Source organism: Carcharhinus amblyrhynchos, chromosome 2 (assembly GCF_965287045.1).
Source record: "Carcharhinus amblyrhynchos chromosome 2, sCarAmb.v2.hapA, whole genome shotgun sequence".
NCBI lineage: Eukaryota > Metazoa > Chordata > Chondrichthyes > Carcharhiniformes > Carcharhinidae > Carcharhinus > Carcharhinus amblyrhynchos.
Window position 1 is genome coordinate 28,788,877 of NC_137325.1, and position 24,930 is coordinate 28,813,806.

A 24,930-nucleotide genomic window follows, 5' to 3' on the forward strand; every position below is an offset into this window, starting at 1 on the left:
CACTAACAATGGTTACATTAATATTGACTTTAATTTAAATGCTGAAATCAGCCTTGTGCCCTCCCTGGATGCAAGGCTGATCTCACTTGAAATCCAGGCCTGGTGAGATTGCGAGTCTAGAAACTGGGCACGAATCTGACCTTTTTTTGCCTTTTGCACAATTTTACCGATTCACCCCAGCCATCAACCGGTGTGACGAGCAAGTAAGATGACCCGCTATGACTCGACCTAGCTGTTGTTCAGCCAGTTCCAGGGCCTTCCAAATTTGCACTGGCCCAAAATTACCAAGTTGCAGCTGGGAACCACAACCTGCCAATGACATGGCAAAAAGATTTAAGGCAGAATTTTAAGCTCTCCCCTTCCCCTGCACCACCCCCCGTCCCCCCACACACTCACCAGCAGATTCTGCAGTGGGGGGAAGCATGAAATTGCATGGAGGGAGTTCCTTTAGGGTTTCCACTCACTCCGACTTGATAGTGATTTTATGCTGGGGTGACCAGGCCTCAGGTGAAAGATCTGCCCTTGTCTCTATTCAGGCTCTTGAGTAGCCACCTGAGGGACTTTTTCTGCTCAGCCTAAATTTTTAGGCTTCCAGACGGATCTGAGCCCAGGGGGGAGAATACAAAAATACAGTAAGTTCAATCTCTGACAGGAATAGGTTGGGGGGGGGGGGGTGGGGGGGGGGCGTGGGGAGCAAGGGGGGAAGGCACTTCCATCAGAAGCAGCCATCTGATTGGGGGAACCCTCCCCTTAAGATCAAATGACCTGACCTCCCTCCCTCCGGTCCATCCCCAAGATCCCAATCATCCTCCCTCGCAACCCCTCCAAACATTCCCTATCCTCCCCATCCTGTGCCCTTGCCACTTACCTGTCCTCCTGGCCTCAGGACATGGTGCCAGGCATCCCCCTGCAATGCCTCTTCCAGCCACTGTAGCACTGTACCTGGAGAGTCGGTAGCAGCTCCTGAAGGCAAGACTTCCCCCAGGTGGAGGTGTGGAAGGCCCACTCTATGCCAATCAATGCTTGTTTGAGTGTGAAATGGTATCAGGGTTGCTGGAGTCGGTGTGGATGTGTCCCCTGCCTACTCTTCAGATGGAGGGGAGGGGGAATTCAGAGGTTAGGACAGGAAAATACAGAGGGTGGGGGGGCAGTCAGCTCATCCCATGCAAGGGAAGTTGGCACCACCCTGTAGCCATAAAGCATTGCGGGTAATTTTATCTACAGCCAAGTGGGGTTTTCGCCCCTCACTGGAGAGGAGGTAGTGCCCTCCGGGGTTGCTGCCAATCTGCCAGCCCCAATAGCACCAAAAGCCCATTAGTGGGCACTGCCGGGACAGCAAGGTGAGGAGGAAGAAGGCATGCACCCCCAAAGCCAATATGTCTGGGGTCTTGGGTAGGAAAGGTTTCAGCTAGTCAAGGAGGAGGTAGGTGGGTGAGTTTAAGGCTATGGGGGAATTAGGGTTGCACATTGTCAGTGTCAATTGACCTGGCAACAAGACTAACTGACCCTCGCTTACCTGTTCACCTATTTAAATATGGCGGGCAGGCTGCCAACTTCAGCACCCCTGTATTACGAATGTGAGCTCGGGAGTGGGTGAGGAGATGGTGTTGTGGGCGCACACCTGGCAATGACATGTAAAATGCAACTTCTAGCCTTCAGATGGACCCAGCCTCCCATTGGCACCACTCAGCATTTGCTAGTGCATTCTGAAAGATTGGGCGACATGGATAATAATTCACTAATACAGGTATTCTAGATTAAAGTTAAAATCTACTTGATAGGTTTGCAAAGTACCTCAATGGATAAATATTGCACTGCAACAATTTCTTTAATCCTTGCATTAATTCACTCTAAAGGAGTTGGCTGTCCTTTGTTTCCATATTATGGATTTATCTCATAGAAATGGGTGGCGCGGTGGCACAGTGGTTAGCATTGCTGCCTCACAGTGCCAGGAACCTAGGTTTGATTCTCGGCATGGGTCACTGCCTGTGTGGAGTTTGCACATTCTCCCTGTGTCTGCATGGGTTTCCTCCGGGTGCTCCGGTTTCCTCCATCAGTCCAAAGATGTGTGGGTTAGGTTGATTGGCTGAATTGACCCTAGTTTCAGGGGAATTGGCAGGGTAAATATATGGGGTTGTGGGAATAGGGCCTGGGTGGGATTGTGGTCGGTGCAGACTTGATGGGCCAAACGGCCTTGTTTTTACTTGCTTATCAGCAGCCTTTGAATTTGAACTGTTCATATTCTGGGAACCAAACAAAATGTAAAATCTCGACTTGCACAAGTGCTCACCCGGAACAAGCTGTTTGTTTTTAGACTATCCAGTGACTGTTTGGGGATAAATATTACTGTTTCCTGGCATAAATTCTTTGTATGATATTAATTTGGTACCATGGACTAGATCTACTTAAAGGAAACAACGTTGATTTTAAACTGGCAATTCCCAACACCTTGCTGAACCTCTCTTTGATTTGTAATCTGCAATACGACAGCATGATTATTAAAAGAAGAAGTGCGCTTCATCTTAACTTGAAAGATATTTTATTAGATTAAAGCCATGTATTATTCCGTTTAATTGGTAAAAACCTGAAGCAGATAGATTTTCTTTATGGAATCATATCCGTTTGTGGAGGAATTTGTTTAGTTTAAACCAGTAATCAATCGAGTGTCGTTTTAAGTCTGACTACAAAGGAAAAGCTACTGAACTCTCAGAGGAAGTACTGACTTGACTTTAATCTCATTCCAAACACATTGTACTTTTTTGCAAAGTTCATGCCTGCATGGGCTAACATGCTACATGATTGACATGCCACATTTCCATGGGCTATTGCCAACAGACTGTTTATATTTCTCTTTAATATATATGTATATATCTGAAATATATTTTCATTCATGATTGCTTGCCATTTGAATTGCTGGCTACAAGAACAAAATGACTCCATCAATTCTAAGCACTCAAGGCGCCATTAATGTTTGGCACACAGGTTGTGTAACAACAAATATATCAAAGACCCACAGAGCACTCGGAGGGGTTGTTGGTTAATGCATTAATACATTCAGTTCAAAACCTCAGTCAATTTATTTTACACTGAAGACTGAATATTTGATACAAATATTGTTGCCTAAAATTGGCTTCAAGACATGTTTCACACATCAACTCCAATTCTGTTCTCTTTTCTTTGTCCCTTTTCTGCACAATTCTGGCATGCTCTGGAGTTGGTTTCCTACTGGAATTAATGTGGAGACAGCTCAGTTTTCAGACTCCCATCTGGATCTACCTACTTCCAGCTTGCACCTTAGGCAAGGCTAATAAAGTCGGATGAATCCCCTGTGTGTGATTTTCGGTCATTTCCTGTAATCTCCACGATCTTGTCTCCTGGCGAAATATTAAGAGTCGAGATCACCGACAGCACTTGTCGACAAGTTGGATGGGAGCACGTGTCAGTGTTCTGATTCAAATTCTTTTTCCTACATTACCGAGGTGACTTCACAAGGTCATTAGTTTTCTTCAGTCACTGTTGGAGTGACTCAGACGCACCTAAGGAAAAAAAGAGACACTTGCTTTTATTTTGTGCTTTTCATGAGCTTAGAATGTCCCAAAGCACTTTACAACCAATGAAAGTACCTTTGAAGTATAGTCACTGTTATAATGAGGGAAATGCTGTAGCCAATTTGCAAACAGCAAAGTCCAATAAACAGCAATGAAATAAACATCCAGTACATTTATTTTTGCTATGGACTGAGAGATAAATATTGGCCACAGATACCAGGAGAATGCCCCTTCCCTTCTTCAAAATGATATTATGGTATTTTAATGTTAATCTGAAAAGGCAGGCATCTCATCTAATGAAGACTCCTTTGAAAATGCAGCATTCCCTTAGTACGCTACTACACTTCCGAGCCCAGGTTTTGTGCTCAATGTGCTCGAGTGTCATTTGAATCCACAGCCTAGGGAAGGTGATGGCCTCGTACACTACTAATCCAGAAGCTCAGCTAATGTTCCAGGGACCTGGGTCCAGATCCCCCCATGACAGATGATGGAATTTGAATTCAATTTTAAAAAATCTGGAATTAAGAGTCTACTGATGACCATTGTTGATTGTCAGGAAAACCCATCTCATTCACAAATGTCCTTTAGGGAAGGAAATCTGCCATCCTTATCTGGTCTGGCCTACATGTGACTCCAGAGCCACAGCAATGTGGTCGGCTTTCAACTGTCCTCTGAAATGTCCTAGCAAGCCATTCAGTTCAAGGGCGACTAAGGATGGGCAATAAATGCTGGCCAGCCAGCAACCATGACGTGGAGATGCCAGCGTTGGACTGGGGTAAACACAGTAAGGTGTTGTCAGCCAGCAACCCCCACGTCCCATGAATGAATACAAAAAAGAGGCAGGAGTGTTACCAGTGTGATTGATAGTATTGGTGACTACATGTGATATATACATATGACAAGTACATCTACCACTCAAGTATTAAAGTTAGTCTGGCATTGGGTGTAGTATAAAACTTACATTTCCCCATCCTTTCTCACCAAGCACATTCACATTCCCCTTGCCCCTGTAACCAAATCTGTCGATGCGTTTTCTCCACCACACTACCCTCCCTGAATGTGGAGAAATGTGCATCCAGTCTCATTCCCTAAGGGATAGTCTATCAGCTTTCAGGCTAGAGGAAGACATGGGCTGGGTGAAGCCCCTCTTACCAGAATATTGTTTTATTATGGCGCATGAATAAAGACAATGGATGAACTTCACTAGCACGTCACAGGAAATTATCTTGTTGTGCGCCAAGGGCTATAAACTTTACTACAATTTTCACTTCAGGAGAACAGTAATTTCCTCAACAGTTTGTTCCTACATCTGGAAGACAGACCACTCTTACATAGAAGTATTAATAGCTATCAACTCCTGCTCCCATGGTAGTTACACTGGCATTGATTATCACTCAAACTGGCTGTGATTTGGGAAACCACTAACATGCCATTTTACCAAATGAATTCCTTACATTCTAACTAAGTACTTGCAGGGGCAGTGGAGAATATAGTTTGTTACTGTTCTAATTTTTCCTGTTATGCTCATTGTACTTGATAATGATACATTGTACTTGATATGGCTTCTCCATACTATACTTGGAGCTATGCAGGGACTGCTGAGAGTCATAATACAGGATACAAAACTGAACGATAAGTACTCCTCCTTCAGTTATACCACAGGTCTTCCACAGAGTCTGTAAATACATCCTCTCCTACCCCAGCAAGAGGTTTACTGGGAGGCATGAGATCACAATTCTGTGATAGAGAGTGAGAAGTTTGTGATTGTGGAAGTATTTGGTATGCCTCCTCGTATGATATAATATAAAGTACCTTTCTGAGCCACAAAGGCTGTACAAGGTATGAAACCCAATGCAAGTAAGATGCGTCTAATCGAATGTGTTCCACTTGAATCTGGCCTTATTTGTCATGTAACAATTGTTGTAACATTTACTGTATCTTGGAGAAGGACTAACTGCAACTCACACACTACCAAAGAGGGGGGTGGTCACCTTAATCTAGGTAGGTTTCTTAACATTTATTAAGGCACAAAATTCACCCAAGTCTCAATAATGTTGAATATTGATTCATTTTTTTTCCAGGATTTTTGTAATTAGTCTTTGGCTATTGGTGTTTACTGTTCCATATCTTTGAATGCTATTTGTCTGACAATTTTCATTTAACATAACATTAGGGCAGCACAGTGACACAGTGGTTAGCATAGATGACAGAGGATCATGGAATCCTACAGTGCAAAAGGAGGCCATTCGGCCCATTAGATCCGCACCAACACAATTCCACCAAGGCCCTATACCCACAACCCCACGCGTTTACTCTAGCCAGTCTCCCTGACACTAAGGGGCAATTTAGCGTGGCCAATCCACCTAACCTGCACATCTTTGGAATGTGAGGGGAAACCAGACCACCCAGAGGAAACCCAAGCAGAAAAGGGGAAAACACGCAAACTCCACACGGACAGTGACCAAAACCAGGAATTGAACCCAGGTGTTGTGAGGCAGCAGTGCTAAGCACTGTGCCACCATGCCACCCCGCTTTTTTTTGTGGAGCATTGCTGCCTCACAGCACCAGGGACCTGGATTCAATTCTGACCTCAGGTCACTGCCCGTGTGGAGTTTGTGTGTTCTCCCCGTGTCTGCGTGGGTTTTCTCTGGGTTCTCCGGTTTCCCCCCACAGTCCAAAGATGTCCAGGTTCAGTTGATTGGTCATGCTAAATTGATCCTAGTGTCAGGGGGATTGGCAGGGTAAATATGTGGAGTGGCGGGAATAGGGCCTGGGTGGGATTGTGGTCAGTGCAGACTCAATGGGCCAAATGGCCTCCTTCTGCACTGCAGGGATTCGATAATTCTATGATCATGGGTGGTAGATTAGGTGGATTGGCCAAGGTAAATTGCCCCTTACTGCCCCAAGATGAGTAGCTTAGGGGGATTAGCAGGGTAAATGCATGGGGTTATGGGGATAGTATGGTGAAGGGGGTGGGGTGAGCCTGGTAAGATACTCTGTCAGAGAGTCGGTGCAGACTTAATGGGCCAAATGGCCTCCTTCTGCAATGTAGGGGTTCTGTGGTAACGTTTTCCTCCTCCCTCACCTCGGTTGAGACTGAGACGGGCAAGTATATGTTTTGCCTTGCCGCGATGTTTCTTTAGTGAATCACACTCTTCTTCAGGTAATTAAATGAGCCGAGGCTGCTGGTAACACTCCATCAACATCCAATTTTACACTAGAACATTTCTTGTGTGTGCCAAATTTGAAGGACTATTGAAGTTTTTTAATGTTTATTGTTCTGTAACAGGGTTGTCCTTGTGAAACCTCAAGCACCCTTTTATTCCAATCCAGTGGCACCAACTTTGTTTGCTCTTCTTTCTGTTTAATGTTACTTCTAAGAAGGAATTATTTGTAATTTTGAGCATAGTGTCACTCCCGCACCATTCGAATATGGTCAGTATCGCTCATGTTCACCCTGGCACAGAGTGGACCTCTTATTCTCCCAGATCACACCACCATCCATAGTGTGGAAGAAGGCCAGTTAGTCAATGTATCTGTGCTGGATCTTTTGCAGAACAATTGAAAGCTAATCCCAAGACCTTGCTTTCCTCCCAGGGCACTGTATTTCCATCTGCTGCAACTGTGAGGCTCATACCCCAAACTCCACTCCTGACCTTAAAATATAGAATAGCCTTAATTACACCCCCTCTGGTAAAGTAGTTTCAAATTACTTTGCACATAAAGTTGTGTTTCTGTTGACAGGGACTTGGCTACAGATGTCTTCTTTGTGCTGGTCCCAAGAAAAATATTCTGCTGCAAAACTCGCAAAGACCTGAAAGTGGCAGAAGCGTTGCAACATGAGATGAACCTGAGCAGGCAGTACACAAACTTTGCGCTATGTGCACAATTGAATGACTGTAGTGTGCAAATCATACCAAATACTATATTGAGCGACTACGTGCTTCAGCAGTGGGTGAAAAACTGTGAGAGGTTAGCGCAGATTCGCGCCAACCCGTGATTCTTAAAGGCATTCTGGCTGGAATAGGTGCTGACTCTGGTTGCAGAAGAGAGCTTGAATGAAAAGAGTGATGCACAACATGGAAGAAAGCAGGCTCTGAGATATTCCAACTCTACTCTGCAGTCAAGAGGAAGAAGAGAAGTTATTTATCTGCAGGAGGCCCTCCAAACAAACTCTCGCAAGGCAGTGGGAAAAGATTGATGTGATAATTAATGCTAGGAGTCCAGAGCCAAGGACCTGAACGCAGTGCCACAAGAAACTCATTCATACCACACATGTGATTAAGGTCAATAAATGCATTTTCCCCTTACTTGAGGTAATGTGCTTGCACTGGGTGGCACAGTGCTTCACACCTCTGCCTCACAGCAGCAGGGACCCTGGTTTGATTCCCTGCTTGGGTCACTATCTGTGTGGAGTTTGCACATTCTTCCCATGTCTGCGTGGGTTTCCTCCCACACTCCAAATATGTGCTGGTTAGGTGCGATGGCCATGCCAAATTCCCCCACAGTGTACCCAAACATTCCAAGAACTTGGGGATCTTCACAGTAACTTCATTGCAGTGTTAATGTAAGCCTACTTGTGACTAATAAATTAACTTTAACTTTAACTTCAACTTTAACGTTGGAGGCAGTTCAGAGGAGGTTCACCAGATAGATTCCAGAGGTGAGGGGTTTGTCTTTTGAAGAGAGATTGAACAGTTTAGGTCTATACCCTAGAGTTTAGAAGAATGAGGAGGAGATCTAATCATGGTATATAAGATGCTAAAGGGGATTGACAAAGTAGACATGGAGAGAGGATGTTTCCTCTTGTGGGACAATAGTTGAGGTCATTGTTTTAGGATAATGGGTAGCAGATTTAAAACTGAGATGAGGAGAAATTACTTCTCTCAAGGGGTGGTGAATCTGTGGAATTCATTACCCCAGAGTGCAGTGGATGCCGGGACATTGAGTAAATTTAAGGAGGAGATAGACAGATTTTTAATTAGTAATTTTAGTTAGTAATTCGGAACTGAGGCCAAGACAAGATCAGCTATGATTGTATTGAATGGTGGAGCAGGCTCGAGAGACTGAATTATCTACTCCTGTTCCTAGTTCTTCTGTTCTTAAGTTCAAATGCCATATGCCACCAACAGCTTCACTAGCTTAGTGCATCATAACCCCCTCAGTCACCTACCAAAGATGCCTATCAGTTACAACTCATAATTAAATTCACCTCACCTCCATATACATAGAACTGCTGCAAACCTCACCACCACATCACAGAGTTTGCAGTAGGATATTTTTCTTGTGGCAAGCACAAAGGTGGCAAGCCAACCTTGATAACTACATCAACCTAATGCATGGCACCACATCCACTGGCACACTTCCCCCTGTCTCTTGCAAGACAAGGTAGTTAATAACTTCAGGCCACAGCAACTAATCGGCAGAGGGCAGGCATGGTTGCACATCCATCCTTTGGTGGGAGAGACCTTGTTAGCCACCATTAGGGCAGCCGTGATTGAGGCCACGGCCAGTGATGGAACTAAAGTCACTGATGATGGCCTTACACTCCTCCTTCTTACCTCCCACTTCCCTCATATCCCACCATCTCTTCTCATTTACAAGCTGCAGATGGTGTAAGTCTGCACCCTCTCCTCACAACTCTATCCGTGTGTCTTTCTCCTTTTACAAATACAATTGGGTCAGATGGCTTGAAAGAGAGATCTGCATTTGGTGAGACACCAGACACAAGTGGCCTAGAGCCAGGTCAGGGGACAAGGATAGTGCAGGTACCAATTTGCCAGGGGTGAGGTTGCACTTGCAGAGTCCTCAGCTGAGAATTATAGAAAAGACTTACGCACAGTGAGATGCTCGGAGCATTGGTTGACTCACCAGAAAGTATGTGGTCAATATCAAGCAGCATGGAGGAGCCTGGCACTAATTTGGCACAAGACTTAATGCAAAGATTAGGAACCACCACTTCCAGTTTTCAGGTGCTGGCCAACTCCATGAAAACAGACTCAACCATGACACAGTGTCTGATGGGCCATGTGATCTCACAGCCTACATTGCAAAACAAACAGAAGCCACACAAAACGGAGGAACATTTCTTGTACCACAATATATTCCCATTTTGATGTTGCATCATTTGCCAATCATCTTGAACTGGTGTCCTCTGCTTTTTGATCCTTCCACTAATGTGTTTGAGTTTAAAGTTTATTTACTGTTATCACAAGTAGGTTTACATTAACATTGCAATAAAGTTACTGTGATAACCCCTTTGTTGCCACACTCCTGTGCCTGTATGAGTACATATTGGAGAATTGAACAGTTGTTTGAAGTGATATAATTTGCATAGTTATGAGGGAAAGACAGGGGGAGTGGGACCAGGAGAGTTCCTTTTACAGAGAGCTGGCATTGAATTGAGGGGCCATGTGACTGCCTTCTGTGATCCTCTGATTACAACATCAATTGGATGTAATTGGCTGCAAAGTACTTTGAAATATTAAGAAGTCAAGAAGAGGGCAATATAAACGCAAGACTTTCTCTCTACATCTCACGATAAAAAGGAAGAGTAGCAGTGTTTTAGGGCAGTGGTTAGCACTGCTGCCTCATGGTGCTGGGGGTCCAGGTTCAATTCTGGCTCCAGGTGACTGTGTGGAGTTTGTACATTTTCCCTGTGTCTGCGTGGGTTTACTCCGGGTGCCCAGGTTTCCTCCCACATTCCAAAGATGTGCTGGTTAGGTGGATCGGCAATGCTAAATTGTCCCTTAGTGTCCCAAAATGTGTAGGTTAGGGCAATTAGTGGGGTAATTACTTGGGGCTATGGGGAACAGGTCTGGGTAGGATTGCCCCTTAGCGTCAGGGGAATTACATGGGCCTAGGTGGGATTGTTGTGGGTGCAAACTTGATGGGCCAAATGGCCTCCTTTTGTACTGTAGGGATTATATGAACATTGTCTTCTCTCCAAGACACACACCATTCTGACATGAATGTACATCAGGGTTCCTTCATTCTCACTTGTTCAGTATTCTGACATTATTGTGGGGACCACCATAAAACCAGCAAGAATTCAATGGGGATTCCCAGTATTGCAAGGATGGGTAATAAATGTAGCTTTGCCAACATCACCCATATCCCAAAATCAAAACATTAAATAAAATTAGCAAAGCTATCCAGCCCAACAGGCTTACGCTCCAGTAAATCTTCCCCCACCCTACATCATCTCACCTTATCAGTATAACATTCCTTTCTCCCACATCTATCTGGCCCCTCCTCAAATGCCCCTATTCAATTCACCTCAACTATTTATTGTCACAGAATCCCTACTGTGCAGAAGGAGGCCGTTCAGACCAACGGGCCTGCACCAAATCTCTGACAGACTATATTCCCCAGGCTCACTCTTAATCCCACTTATTTACCCCGCTAATCCCCCAACATACACATACTGGGACACTAACGGCAATTTAGCATGACCAATCCATCTAACCATCTTTGGGCAGTGGGAGGGGGATTAGCAGAGTAAATATGTGGGGTTACGGGAATCGGGGGGATTGTGGTTGGTGCAGACCTGATGGGCCGAACGGCGTCCTTCTGCACTGTAGGGATTCTATGACTTTTTGCTTTTGAATTTTATCCTTGCGAAATAAATTGTTTTGCTTTATAACAGTCTTATTAACCTCCATCAGTAGTTTCAGTGATCTGTGTATCTTTTCAGTTCTTTGCAACAATGCTACGACAATGTCACTGGATGCAGCTCGCTGCTCTTCTGTTTGTACCCTTAGCAAGACTTGATTTATTTGGGAGAAAGCATTGTGGCATGTTGTTTACCAATGGCTGTTTACCAAAAATCAATAGCCCTGCATCTCCAAATGAATCAGTCCATTTCAGCAGGACAGATGGAATCTGCATTCCCATGGTGGCCCTATTTGTACAATTTTTAAAATGTATTGCTCCATTGAATTTCCCACAGTTTAGCCCTCTGCATAACTAGACTAATGGCTTTGACCATTACTTAACAATTTCACCAATGATTTGGTCACTTGAACAATGAATTGAGAAGGTAATCTACTTTCTGTCTAGAAGGCTAATGAGACAGGGTCATAGAATCCCTACAGTGCAGTAGGAGGTCATTTGGCCCATCAAGTCTGCACCGACCACAATCCCACCCAGGCCCCATCCCTGTAACCCTACACATTTACCCTGCTAATTCTCCTAACGCTAGGGTCGATTTAGCCAATCAGCCTCACCTGCATATCTTTGGAGTTTGGGAGGAAACCAGACCATCCGGAGGAAGCCCACACAGACATGGGGAGAGTGTGCAAACTCCACACAGACAATGACCTGAGGCCGGAATTGAACCCAGGTCCCTAATGCTGCGAGGAAGCAGTGCTAACCACTATGCCACCGTGCCACTCAGTGAATGGATAGTGTTTCATCTGTTAGAGGGCACTGCTGCCTGCACAGCACTCACTCAGTGCTGCACTGAAGGCATCATCCTGTGTTAAGCGCTCAAACCTGTCGTGCAACTTGACCTTTTAACTCAGAGATGAGCACTGAGCCCTGCTGTCCTGGTCAATATTTATCACAAAGCAACATTATGGAAACACTGTTTGGTCATTATCGCATTATTACTTGTGGGACCTTGCTGTGTAAAAGTTGGCTGTTGCATTCAGAAATATTCATTGGCTGTAACGTGCTTCGGGACAGTCAGAGGTTCTGACGATTGTGATATAAATACTATAAAAAAGCAAGTTGCTTTTTCGTTCCCAAATGAACAAACACTAACAGGTTAGCAGGGCTGATTTCATCTCACAGAGCTGGATTTGGAGATAGAACTGGGAGTAAAGCTACAGCTTCTATCATTGAGAAAATTCCCCCACATTTTCCCATCTCCAATAGATCCTGCCGCAGGCAATGTCCAACTGGCGACAGCTACCTGCCCGGCAGAGCCGTGTAACTAATTAGGCTGAATTAAGTGCCCCCTTGAAGTGATAACACTGGCAGGATCGTCCCAATAACAGACCGCTGAGGCTGAATCCCAGCCATTGCCAAGGCAGCTTCCTCATGACCCATTAACGCCGCCTTTAAATCCTCCCTTTCTGGGACCACGTGGACCAGAGGGCCATGTCCATAGCCACAGGCTATCCTATGGAGCAGCACCCCACCACCCTCCCTCTCCTGCGTGTGCCCGCACCCCGTCCCGCACATGCCACACTCCCCCACCCCCTGCCGCCAGACACCAATGATGACTAGACAGCAGTAGCTATGCTTGTTTTTTTTACAATCTCCATAGAAAATGATGCAGCACAGAAAGGGGCCCCGTTGGCCCATCTTATCTGCGCCGGGTGGCCCACTCCTGCTCCTGACTTTTTTGTTTAGCTAGGGCAATTCAGCCCATCGCATCCCAGTCATATTAATTTCATACATGTTATATATATATACATGTTGTTTTACATATATCACTTACAATGTTATTTAAATCAGGTTCCAGGTGAAAAGTTAAGATGAAGATTTTCAGCAACTCTGGAGACAAGCAGCCCTCGAGCATCATGTGCGAGACTAAAGCACTTTACACTCATTGATGTAAAAAAAACCACAGGATGCTACAAGAATAATAAGCGGCTTTGAATAATAATAACAATTGATAATACTAAATGGCTGGGAAAATGTAATTGACTGTGAACACCAGCCACTTCCTGCCCACTAAGCTCGCATTTCCGATCCACCCATAAGTGCACTCCCTGCCACCCTCGGGGAGGTTTCACCCTGCCACCCACCATCATGTAGCGTGATCCCTTTTCCACTCCTCCCCCATCCTACTCTCTTGCAAGCCCTAGCCTGAACACCTACCACTAATGTTTTCTCTTTCATTACACAGACATCCCCTGTCAGCAGTAATACCGTCGTGGAGAATTTTCTTTCTAGACACATCTGAATGTTAAAAAATTGGAACTTGCGGCTTACAAATCAAAAGGAAGTGCCCCGCAGTACAAATGCTTCAAAGCGCTGCATTTCTGGCATAAGGTGTATAAACATACCCCGAGCGATAATTTCCGTGGGATTCAGTTCGTCTCATTACCACAGCTTCATTCACAAAAAACCTGCATACCTGCATAAGGCACAACAAGGCCTCACCTTCACCCAGAACAATCACACACGCTATTTTCTCCTCTCCGCCCTCTACTTTTAAAAAAAAGACTCTTCTTATCCATGACCACCCATGCAGAAAACAGAGCGAGAAGCCAGGCTCCCTGGGCCACCACCAGATAATTGTGAGTCACCTGCCAAGATTCTTCAGTAGTGCCGAAAGTCTGTCTTTCTTAACCCTGAACATATCAGATTCCATCAGCACACGTGTCTGCACATTGATAGAAGTGAGGAGAATCTTGGGCAGAGCTTTTGCACTCCCCGCAGTTAGGTTCTGAGGCAGCAGGAGGGAGCGTAAAATTGCATGGACAGATTCCCTCCGTGCTCCCGCCTGCTTTGACCCAGATACAATTTCACGACAGGATGGGCAGGGCCTTGTGTGGAAGACCCATCCTTTCCTCTGTTAAGACCTTTTATGGCCCCTTTCCCACCTAACCTCAATTTTTAGGTTGGCAAGCATGCAACAGAACAAGATGAAAAACTAAGCAATGAATGAACCTCCATCTCAGGCAGGAAGGGGTCATGGGGTGGGGGGGTGCCTCAATCTGAAGTCCATTTAAGATATGAGGCACCCTCCCCTCCAGGACCTTGTTGCCCCATCCCTACCTCTCCCATGGACTACATCCCAAAGATGAAACCATCCCCTTCCCAACCCCTCCAGGAGCATCCCCTACCCTCCTGCTCCTGGCACCCCTGGCATTTAACTCAGTTGGGGTCCCAGGACCTAGTTCCGGGCAGGCCACTGCAGTACCTCCTCTGGGCCACTGCAGCTCCAGGCCTGGCAGGCTGGAGAGCTGTGAGCCAATCAGATTCCAAGGGCAGACGGAAGTCCAGTCTGCTCCCAGTCATAGATTATCATAGAACCCTACAGTGCAGAAAGAGGCCCTTCGGCCCATCGAGTCTGCACCGAACATAATCCCACACAGGCCCTACCCCCATATCCCTACATATTATACCTACTAATCTCTCTAAGCTGCGCATCTCTAGACACTAAGGGGCAATTTCTTAGCGTGGCCAATCAACCTAACCCGCACATCTTTGGACTGTGGGAGGAAACCGGAGCACCCGGAGGAAACCCACGCAGACACGAGGAGAATGTGCAAACTCCACACAGATAGTGACCTGAGCTGGGAATCGAACCCTGGACCTTGGAGCTGTGAAGCAGCAGTGCTAACCACTGTGTTACCGTGCCACCCTATTACCCAGTCAATTGAGTCAGAGTTCAATTGGCCCCTTATTACAGCAAATCACATTAGAAGACAGTTTTAAAATTAAAAATCCAATAAAGCAGGTTTTCTTTTGCAAATTTCATTCAGCTAAAGTGTCAAGATACACAAGTATTCTCGTGTTCACTTTTCCAAATTTCTCGCGGCTTTTAACTTCACTCATTGGGTTCGATAGGTTGTCAGCCACGACTCAGCTGGCAATACTTGAGCTTCTCGAATTAGAAGGTGGGTTCAAACCCTCCTCCAGAGAAGTCAACACAGCATTTACACCAACGTTCAAATGCAATACTAAGAGTTGCTGCCTTTTGAATAAGACTTTTATCTACTATTGTAGTTGGTATGAGTTGTGGCTCACTTAGTAGCACTCTTGCTGCTGATTTCTAGGGTGCAATCTTACCTGCCATTCGCACCATGCTCCCACTGCAGCGAGTTTGGAGAATTTGGTGCCCAGCCAAATTTCCGTTCACTGCAGTGGGATGGGAAAATCCTGCTGGCATGAACAACCACAACATTCCAGCCATAAAGTTCTGAGTTCAAGTTGCACTTCAAAGCTTCAGTGTGCTCGCATGCAATACTGAGGATGTGCTGCACTGTTGTAGGTGCTGTCTTTCAGGTGGCACGTTAAGCTGAGGTTTCATCTACCTGCTTGTGTGGGTGTAAAGGATCCCACGGCATTATTTCAAAGAAAGTATAGGGGAAGTTATCCTCAGAGTCCCTCAAAACCAGGACAAAAATTAATTAAAGTTTATTTATCAGTGTCACAAGCAGGCTTACATTAGCACTGTGAGAATCCCCTAGTCACAACGCTTTGGTGCCCATTCAGGTACTCTGAGGAAGAATTTAGCATTGCACCTAACCAGCACATCTTACAGTCTACGTGAGGAAACCGGAGCACCGGGAGGAAACCCACCAGACATGAGGAGAACGTGCAGACCCCGCACAGACAGTGCCCTAAGCTGAGAATCTAACTCCGGTCCCTGGTGCTGTGAGGCAGCAGTGCTAACCACTGTGCCACTGTGCGGCCCATAAATCTAGTCATTGTCATATCACTTAGTGGGAGTTTGCTATACTTTGTTGCTAATAAAGCACTTTTAAATGTGCGATGATCATGGAATGCGTTATGTAAATGCAGGCTTTCTTTTGATGATAAGCTGACATCTCAGGTAGACACAGAAGTTCCCGTGGGGTTATTTCAAAAGAGAGCAGGAGGGTTCATCCCAGCATCTGGGTTACCCCATCACCAACATCACGAAAAGCAAATTGATTCTCTCATCAATGCTCTTTGTGTGACCTTGCTGTCCACCAACTGAGTGCCACTTTTTCTACATTAAACAGCCATTACACTGCAAACATACCTTCTTGTCTCGTAAAATGCTCCGGATATCCTGAGGTTGTGAAGAGCCTGACATAAATGTAAGACTTGCTTTCTATTTTCCTCATTTCTCATTGTTAAAAAACAAACACATTCTGGAAAATAAGAGTTAAATTCGCAGCCCACATGCCAACATATATACTGTTCAGTGACAACACAAGGTCAGGATAATTATCTGTGCTCAACAATTAGCCTATTCAGCTGAAAGTGGCAGTATAGTGCACTCAATTTATTATCTTGTTCTACATTGAGGTTAAATGCGGGTTGTTTTGGAATGAATATGGAAAACAAGTTCCACAATAATTTCAATCAAGCTTCCATGAGGTAGAGGTAGAACACATGGCAATTTGCAGCACTCTCCCATGACTTTGTTCCTGCAGTTCATTCAGAAAACTTTAGAAATTTCTCTTCAGCCTGCACAGGTCACTTCTGTGTCTGATTCTACACCCAATCCCCAGGAAGAAGGAGTTTTTATACCCGTGAGATTTTGTTTTAATTCTGAACTGATTTGCAGAGCAAAGTGAGCAGTGTTTGTTTCATATAACCACATCCCCCATATATATGCAGGGGTTTACCCATATCCCTGACACTCCCTATATATATAAATATGGGTTTACCTACATCCAAGTTACCCCCAACATATATACAGAGGTTTACCCACATCCCTGTTACCCCCAATATATATACACGGGTTTACCTACATCCCTGTTGCCCCCAGTATATATACAAAGGTTTACCCACATGCCTGCACCTTGCAGCATATATCCAACAGTTTACCCACATCCCTGTCACCCCCAAAATATATACAGGGGTTTATCCACATGCCTGCGGTTTAAAACATATATCCAGCGATTTACCCACATCTATGTCACCCCCAACATATATGCAGGGGTTTTCCCACATGCCTGCACCTTACAACATAAGATCCAAGGGACCCCATCCCTCAGGGATGAGCTCCAGGACCTTACCCAAAGAGTCGGTAGAGTGTCACATACGCTCTGCTAAAGCAAAATTAGATTAATTACTGACTGTACAACTGCTGGTCTGTTTTTGTGTTCAGGGATCTTCCTAAAGTTGTGCGTGGGTCCCTGGTTCTCCTCCAGGCTTTGGAGAGACTGCAGGAGAGGTTTACGAGAATAGTTCTGAGATTATGAAGATAGGTTGGAGAAGTTAGGATTCTTCGGAGAAAGAGAAGAGATTTGATTGAAGTATTCAAAATCCTGATGGGCGTGGGCAGAGGAGATAAGTGAAAAAGCTGTTCCCTACAGTGAAAGGGTTGAAAACGAGAAGGCACAAATTTAAGGTAATTGGTGAAAAAGGCAAAAGTGATATGAAAGCAGAAACTTTTTCACACAGTGAGTGGTTAGGGTCCAGAATGCACTGCCTGAGAGTGTGGCTAAGGCAGGTTCAATTGAAAAAGCAATTAGATGATTATTTGAAAAGAAACAATCTGCAGGATTGCAGGGAGAAGACAGGGGAATGGCACATTCAGAAAGCTGGAGCATGCACAATGGATTAAATGGCCTCTATCCGTGCTGTAACAATTCTGTAATTCTGTGATTCTATTTCTATATTCCAGCACTGTCCCATGTTGGCAGAATGAAGGACAACAATGTGACAGTGGTTTCAGTAATTCAGAAGATACGTGGACAATGCAAAGCTGAGAATTTCAGCAAATGATAAAAGACCGACTAACAGCATGGCAAAAGAGAAACAGACAATGAGAGAGAACGAGCACACATGGGAGAGAGAGAGACACAAAGAGAAAATATGTAGACAGGGGGCAAAAGCGTATGGCACACAGAAGCAAAGATGGAGAAGCGCACAACCAGGGAATGAGGCAGAGTCAAGTGAAAAGGTGTAAAAGAGAGATAAAGGCCCAGATTTTTGCCCCTGGGTAGGGTGCGCTGAGATGGGAGATTTCCTGATGCTGTGAACCTGACTTTAACTATAGCTACCCACAGGTTGGATTCTTGTTTCAACGGGTAAGCTAGATTAGAATTCAGGCCCACCACCTTAAGAAGAGGTACACAGCCTGCTGGGTGCAGAGTGGGACTGGACAGGAATGACTGTGTTGAAGTAATTTTTTAAAAGAACCCTCCAGTCCTCACCCCCTTCCCCCACAGGACATTCCCCGTGTCCAATCATGCCAATCCATGCCTACCACTAATCTCCATGGCCCTTTATGCCCTCATGCTAACCCATTCCCTTCTACCCACCCCCATGGTTCTGCACACCTCCTATACCAACCCATGTTACTCTACCCAGCCCCAATGCCCTCATATTCCTTTGCAACCCATGTCCCTCTTCATTCTGCATGGTCCCTCAGACCATCTATGCCAACTTGATAGCTGCCCATTCCCACCCCCCAGTACACACAACACCCTTTTCCCTTAGTGCCTCCATTCCAACTCATCAAGTATCATTTGGTAGTTCCTTGACAGCTTTGACAAATGGTTCTTTGTCAAGTGTTTGACAGTTCTTTGACAGCTTGACAGTTCCAATGGGTATTTGCATAAAGATTGTATAATCATGTTCACTTTTAACAATCCCAAAGTGTGCCTTACCTCTCCCAAAGGATCCCCTAATTCTCCCAATGTGTCCCAGGACTCTATCCAAGGAAGTACTTTGCTGCTTCAAATAGTATTCTGGCTGTCCAAATGAATCCACCAAGTTCTGACCTCTACTTACCTGGTCTAACCTGCACACTCTCAGGTTCACACTTCTGGCCTATCAGAATCCTACTTCAGTGAAGGCAGCTGGTGATTTCAATGGCCAACTATCTCTGTGAATCGAGTATGTGCAAATCCCGGCCTAACCCCAGTCCTGCCCTGTGAAGATGGGAAAAGCCCTGGTCAGAGATAGAACTTAGAAGTTACGGCCATTTCTAAATTTTTTTCCATAATGGACAACCTCTTTGTTGTGGCGAAAATCTGGGTTAGCGTGTAAGAGGACAGAAAGGGAACTAAACTGACAAGCACAAAAAAACCCGACGCAGGAATTACAATTTGCTTGATTATCCTGCACCCGCTACATGGCAACCACACAGAGCATGCTCATTTGAATGAATTCAACTTTCCGCTAACCCAATCCATGTTGTTGATTGGCTGGGCACATCAACAAGGGGTGGCATGGTGGCAGAGTGGTCAGCTCTGCTGCCTCACAGCACCAGGGACCTGGGTTCGATTCCCTGCTTGGGTCACTGTCTGTGTGGAGTTTGCACATTCTCCACGTGTCTGTGTGGGTTTCCACCGGATGCTCCAGTTTTCTCCCATAGTCCTTTAGTGTCAGGGGACTAGCTAGGGTAAATGATGGGATTATGGGAGTGTACGGGTTAGACCAGGTACGTAGAGGTCAGAACTTGGTGGATTCATTTGGACAGCCAGAATACTATTTGGAGCAGCAAACTCCCTCCTCGGATAGAGTCCAAACAGGAAGAGAAACCATAGTTAATGTTTATCTGCCTACAGCTACAAAACAAGAGTGGAACCAGGCAACTGCAGTTCCAACCAGCTGGACAACAGTGGGTTTGGGTCGTGGGGAGATCAATGGTATCAAAGGTTGCAGGCACAGTAGGTGGCACAGTGGTTAGCTCTACTGCCTCACAGCACCAGGGATCTGTGTTCGATTCCCAGCTTGGGTCACTGCCTGTGTGGAGTCTGCATATTCTCATTGTGTCTGCGTGGGTTTCCTCCGGGTGCTCCGATTTCCTCCTGCAGTCCAAAAGATATGCTGGTTAAGTGAATTGGCCATGCTAAATTCTCCCTCAGTGTACCCAAGGGCGCTGGAATGTGGTGACTGGCGGATTTTCACAGTAACTTCATCACAGTGTTAATACTTGTGGAACTATTTTTAAAAATTTAAACGTAATAAAAAGACAGGTCAAGAAGGATGAAGCAAAATCATTACCATTGTCACAGTCACATTGGATGTCAATGGTGAGTACAATAAGATCTGCTTCAATGCAATGACAGGGACAGAGACCTGACGAGAGGATTCAATCCTAGAGTATGGGTTTAGAGGACAAGAACACAATCCAGGATTTTGGAGAGGAAAAGGGGGTTAGAGAGGGCTGTAGCTTGCAGGGACTGAGTGGCTCAAAAGTTACTTTTTTCAGGAGAGGGACAAAGGCAGCAAATTTAAAGAAGGGGGAACAATATCTCCGGAGAGAGAGACATCAGTATGAGTGAATATGAGAGCCACACAAAACACTGACAGTATGTTCAAATGCAGCTGCACAATACTGATAAACATGGAATTTAATTCAGAGGTCAGTAATGTTCACTGACATTACTGAACTCAGCTAAAAGCCAGCTGTTTTTTATTCATAGGACAGTGGGAGGCTACATTTCCCATTCCTTTCCCTGGGGAACTGTACCACAAAGTGGATATGGAAAGAGATTTAAAGGAGTTCACTCCCTTCAGCTTCACAAGGATCTTCACTTAAACCAAAATTAGATGCAATTTGTGGTTGTATTAATTGTTACTTCCCGACTCGATTATTCCAATCGCATCCTCACTGACCTCCCACTTTGCACCTAAACTTGAGGTCATCCAAACTTCGACTGCGCACACCCAAACTTGCACCAAGTCCCATTCACTCATCGTCCATGTCTGTTGATCTACGCCGGCTACTGATCTGGCGCCTCCTCAGTTTTAACATCCTTACTCTTGTTTTTAAATCATCATCGAACAGCCCCTCTCAAGTCTCTGTCATCTTCTCTAGTCCCTCAGCTCTGAGATCTCGGTGCTACTGTAGTGCTGGCCTCTTGTTAATCACTCCACCTCTGGCAGCCATGTTTTCACCTACTCGGTCTCACATTTTGGAATTCCCTCTCTCAACCTTGCAGCCTCTCTGCCTGTCTGTCCTCCTCAGGGTTGCACCCTTAAAGGTGCCCCGTCCACCTCCCACCACATCCCCTCCCCCCAGGATGGCCAGGATTTCGCTGACTGGCCAGCATTTATTGCCCATCCCTAGTTGCCCTTGCAAAGATGGTGTTGAGCTGCCTTATTGATCACCGCAATCCGCATGCTATGGGTTGACCCACAATGCCATTAGGGAGGAAATTCCAGGGTTTTGACCTATTGACTACGAAGGAATGGCAATATATTTCCAAGTCAAGATGGTAATGTCTTGGAGGGGAGCTTGGAGAGTAGTGTTGTTCCCATGTAGCTGCTGCTCTTGCCCTTCCGGATGGAAGTGGTCGTGGGTTTGGAAGGTGCTGTCTAAGGGTCTTTGATGACTGTCCGCAGTGCATCTTGTAGGGAGTGGATGTTTGTGGATGCGATGCCAATCAAGCAGGCTGCTTTGTCCTGGATCGCGTCATGCTTTTTGAATGTTGTTGGAGCTGCACCCATCCAGGCAAGTGTGGAATTTTCCATCAGACTCCTGACTTGTGCCTTATAGATAGTGGATAGATTTCGGGGAATTTGGAGGTGAGTTATGCACCACAGATCAGTCTCTGACCTGCTCTCGTAGCTACTGGGTTTATGTGGTAAATCCAGTTGACTTTCTGGTCAATGATAACACCAAGGATGTTGACAATGGGGGATTCAGTGATATTAATTCCATTGAATGTCAAGGGGCAGTGGTTAGAATGTCATTTATTGGTGATGGTCATTGTCTGGCATTTGTGTGCTGCCAATGTTATTTGCCACTTGTCAGCGCAAGCCTGGATATTGTCTAGATCTTGTTGCATTTGAACATGGGTTGCTTCAGTATCTGAGGAATCATGAATGGTGCTGAACATTGCGCAATCGTCGGCGAACATCCCCACTTCTGAACTTATGATAAAGGGAAGGTCGTTGATGAAGCAGCTGAAGATGGTTTGGCCTAGGACATTACCCTGAGAGACTCCTGCAGAAATGTCCTGGAGCTGAGATGACTGATGCCCCCACAACAACAACCTATGTATCAGGTATGACTCCAACCAGCAGAGAGTTTGTCCTCTGACACCCATTGACTTGCTAGGGCTCCTTGATGCCACATTTAGTTGAATGCAGTCTTGATGTCAAGGGCTGCTACTCTCTACCTCACCTCTGAAATTCCACGGTTTTGTCCATGCTTGAACTTAGACTGTAATGAGGTGAGTGACCCTGGCAAAACCCAAACTGGGTGTCACTGAGCAGGTTATTGCTGAGTAGATACTGCTTGATAGCACTGTCGATCACTCTACTGACAATCGGGAGTAGATTGATGAGGCGGTAATTGGCCACGTTGGATTGTCCTGCTTTTTGTGTACAGGATATTTCTGGGCAATTTTCTACATTGTGGTCTTGTAACTACTGGAAGAGCTTGGCTGAGGGAGTGGCAAGTTTTCAAGCACAAGTCTTCAGTACTGATCTCCATTAGCATGACAGGAGTTCTCCAACAATTGGCCTCAGTTTTTTTTTTCTGCTGGGAGACTGGGGGCAGGGGATGGGGGAGGCAGGGAAGAAATCAGACAAGGTACTTGACCTAGATCTAGTAACTTGGATAAAACAAACTGGTGAGATTCAGATTCCCAAGAGACAAGATGAAGATAAAAAGCGAGAAGACGTTGACACCAACATCCAGAGCACGAGAGCCAATATAGCTTAGCAAGGACCGGACTGATGGGAAGTCTCAAGTGAAGCATAAACACTATTGAGGAACGGCCTGAATCTGCTCTGTATTTTGAAGGTGAAGTCATTTTAAAAGATGAGATGGAGAGTAAACCAGTCAGCTCAGGAATGAACAGAACCCAATTGTTGCATGCTATCAGGTCAACACCTGGAAATGTTGATGCAGTCAGAATGAAAGATATTTAGGTCTGGTAGGAGTTCAAGGTGAAAGCTTTTGATTTGTATTGATGCTAAGCTGCATGAACTTGCAACTTATTCAGATGATTAGATAATATACGACAATAACCTTCCTCTCCAGCAACACAAGACAATGGAATTCTATTACAGAATCTTACAGTGCAGAATTCTATAATAGATTCTATAAATATCCTGCCTTCCATTTGACAACAGGAATATATACTACATTTCTGGGCCTTAAACATGCTTTTTTCCTTTGCATGTGAGAAAATGTGTCTGTGTGTTTGTGTGGCAGGACCAGACAATCCCAGTGGCAGGCATGACTGGAAAGTCCCACCTCCCCCCCAGTCTTGGAATTCACATGCACCCTCATCCCCACACAGCAACAGATACTCAGACCCACTCACATACATGCATGAACAGGAAGCATGTGTACAGGAGTGAACAGGACACACACACATTCCAACTCTTTCAGACTCTAATGGTCATTTTCATTATTTTTTTAATTGTCAATTTATTGCTTTGAGATTGCTTTATTTTTACTCAGCAAGCTGTTTCTTCTATTCATGCTTAACCTTTTATTGAAATTCATTGATCTGAAATTTCCTCATTGGACCCTTGAGTAAGAAAAAGATGAGAATGCCCTCCCCCACGCCAGAAGATTAGACAAGCCAGGCATACAGTACGATGGGATAGTCTGCGTTATGGCCTTTGACTAAAAAGGTTACTGTGTAACACTGCTTTAAATGAAGCTTCTGAGTAGGTGGGAGTTAAATCCCATAAATATGACCATAGTGCATTCACATTCTTCTCCAAAAGCAAATGTGAATGCAGGGCCTGACTGCCACATGAAGATGTTTTACACACACCAAACATTCCTGGCGAGGACGAAGGATCTGTACATGCTGTACCTAAGAATTTACATAAGAATTACAAGATGTGCTTTCTCAAATAGTGCCAGGCTTTGTTTAAACACAAACTCAAAAGTTTTTAATTGTTGTGTTTTACAAGATTAATGAACAGTTCTTGGAAAATGATCAATCAATGACTCAAAGTTGGAAATGATTATTTCTTTCTCCTTCGCTTCTAACTTTTTTTAAATCATTGTAGCCCACACAAACTAACCACATTGCACGTCCAAAATCGGATGATTCTGTTCAATCATTTTCAACATTGTTTGTAAACCATATCTCTTGCTTTGGATAAGGTAGAGGGACAGAGATTCAGGAGGGAGAAGAGAGAATCTCGCTGCATTAACATTGTGTTGGCTGGACACTGCTGCAAACTTCACTTCAGAAACCGAGGCAAGCATGGCGGCACAATGGTTAGCACTCTGCCTCACAGTGCCAAGGACCTGGGTTCAAAGCCAGCCTTGGGTGACTGTCTATGGAGTTAGCACATTCTCCTCATGTCTGTGTGGGTTTCCTCTGGAGAAGAGGAAGGGAGAGACAAGGGGGGGAAAGAGGAGGTGAAGTGGTCAGAGGTGTGAGGGAGGAGAGAAAGAGGAGGGGAAAAGAGAAAAAGGGGAGAATAGGATGGCAACGAAAGAGGGAGGGATGGAAAAAGACAAAATAGAGAAGGGTCGGGAGGAATAGGAGGAATCCAGTAGCACACTGTATGTCCATTTTTTTATTTGAATTGCATTGGGTTGTTTAGGGTAATTGTTTTTACTACTGCGGGGGATGTGGGGGGGAGGGGCAGTGGTGCTGTCACTTTGGTTAGGAACCTTCATAATGAAAAGGATATGCTCTTGTTTTATGCTTTTCCTTTTAAACATATATGCAATCAGTTGCAGGAAGTTGATAAGGCAAAATATTGGTACAGCGCAAACCTGGAGAAGGCAAATTCAGGACAGGTATCAGAAAGCAGTTATTGA

The 24,930-nt window shown here is 45.1% G+C and overlaps 1 long non-coding RNA gene across 1 annotated transcript in view; it reads right to left on the reverse strand.

Moving 5' to 3' along the window:
- Positions 1 to 2,560: 2,560 nt before the first annotated feature.
- The window catches only part of LOC145360449 (uncharacterized), a 108,543-nt gene continuing 86,173 nt past the window's right edge, over positions 2,561 to 24,930 (reverse strand). The window contains exon 3 of the long non-coding RNA XR_013889717.1: positions 2,561 to 3,536. This is a non-coding gene — a long non-coding RNA (uncharacterized LOC145360449). The remainder of the gene's footprint in view (positions 3,537 to 24,930) is intronic.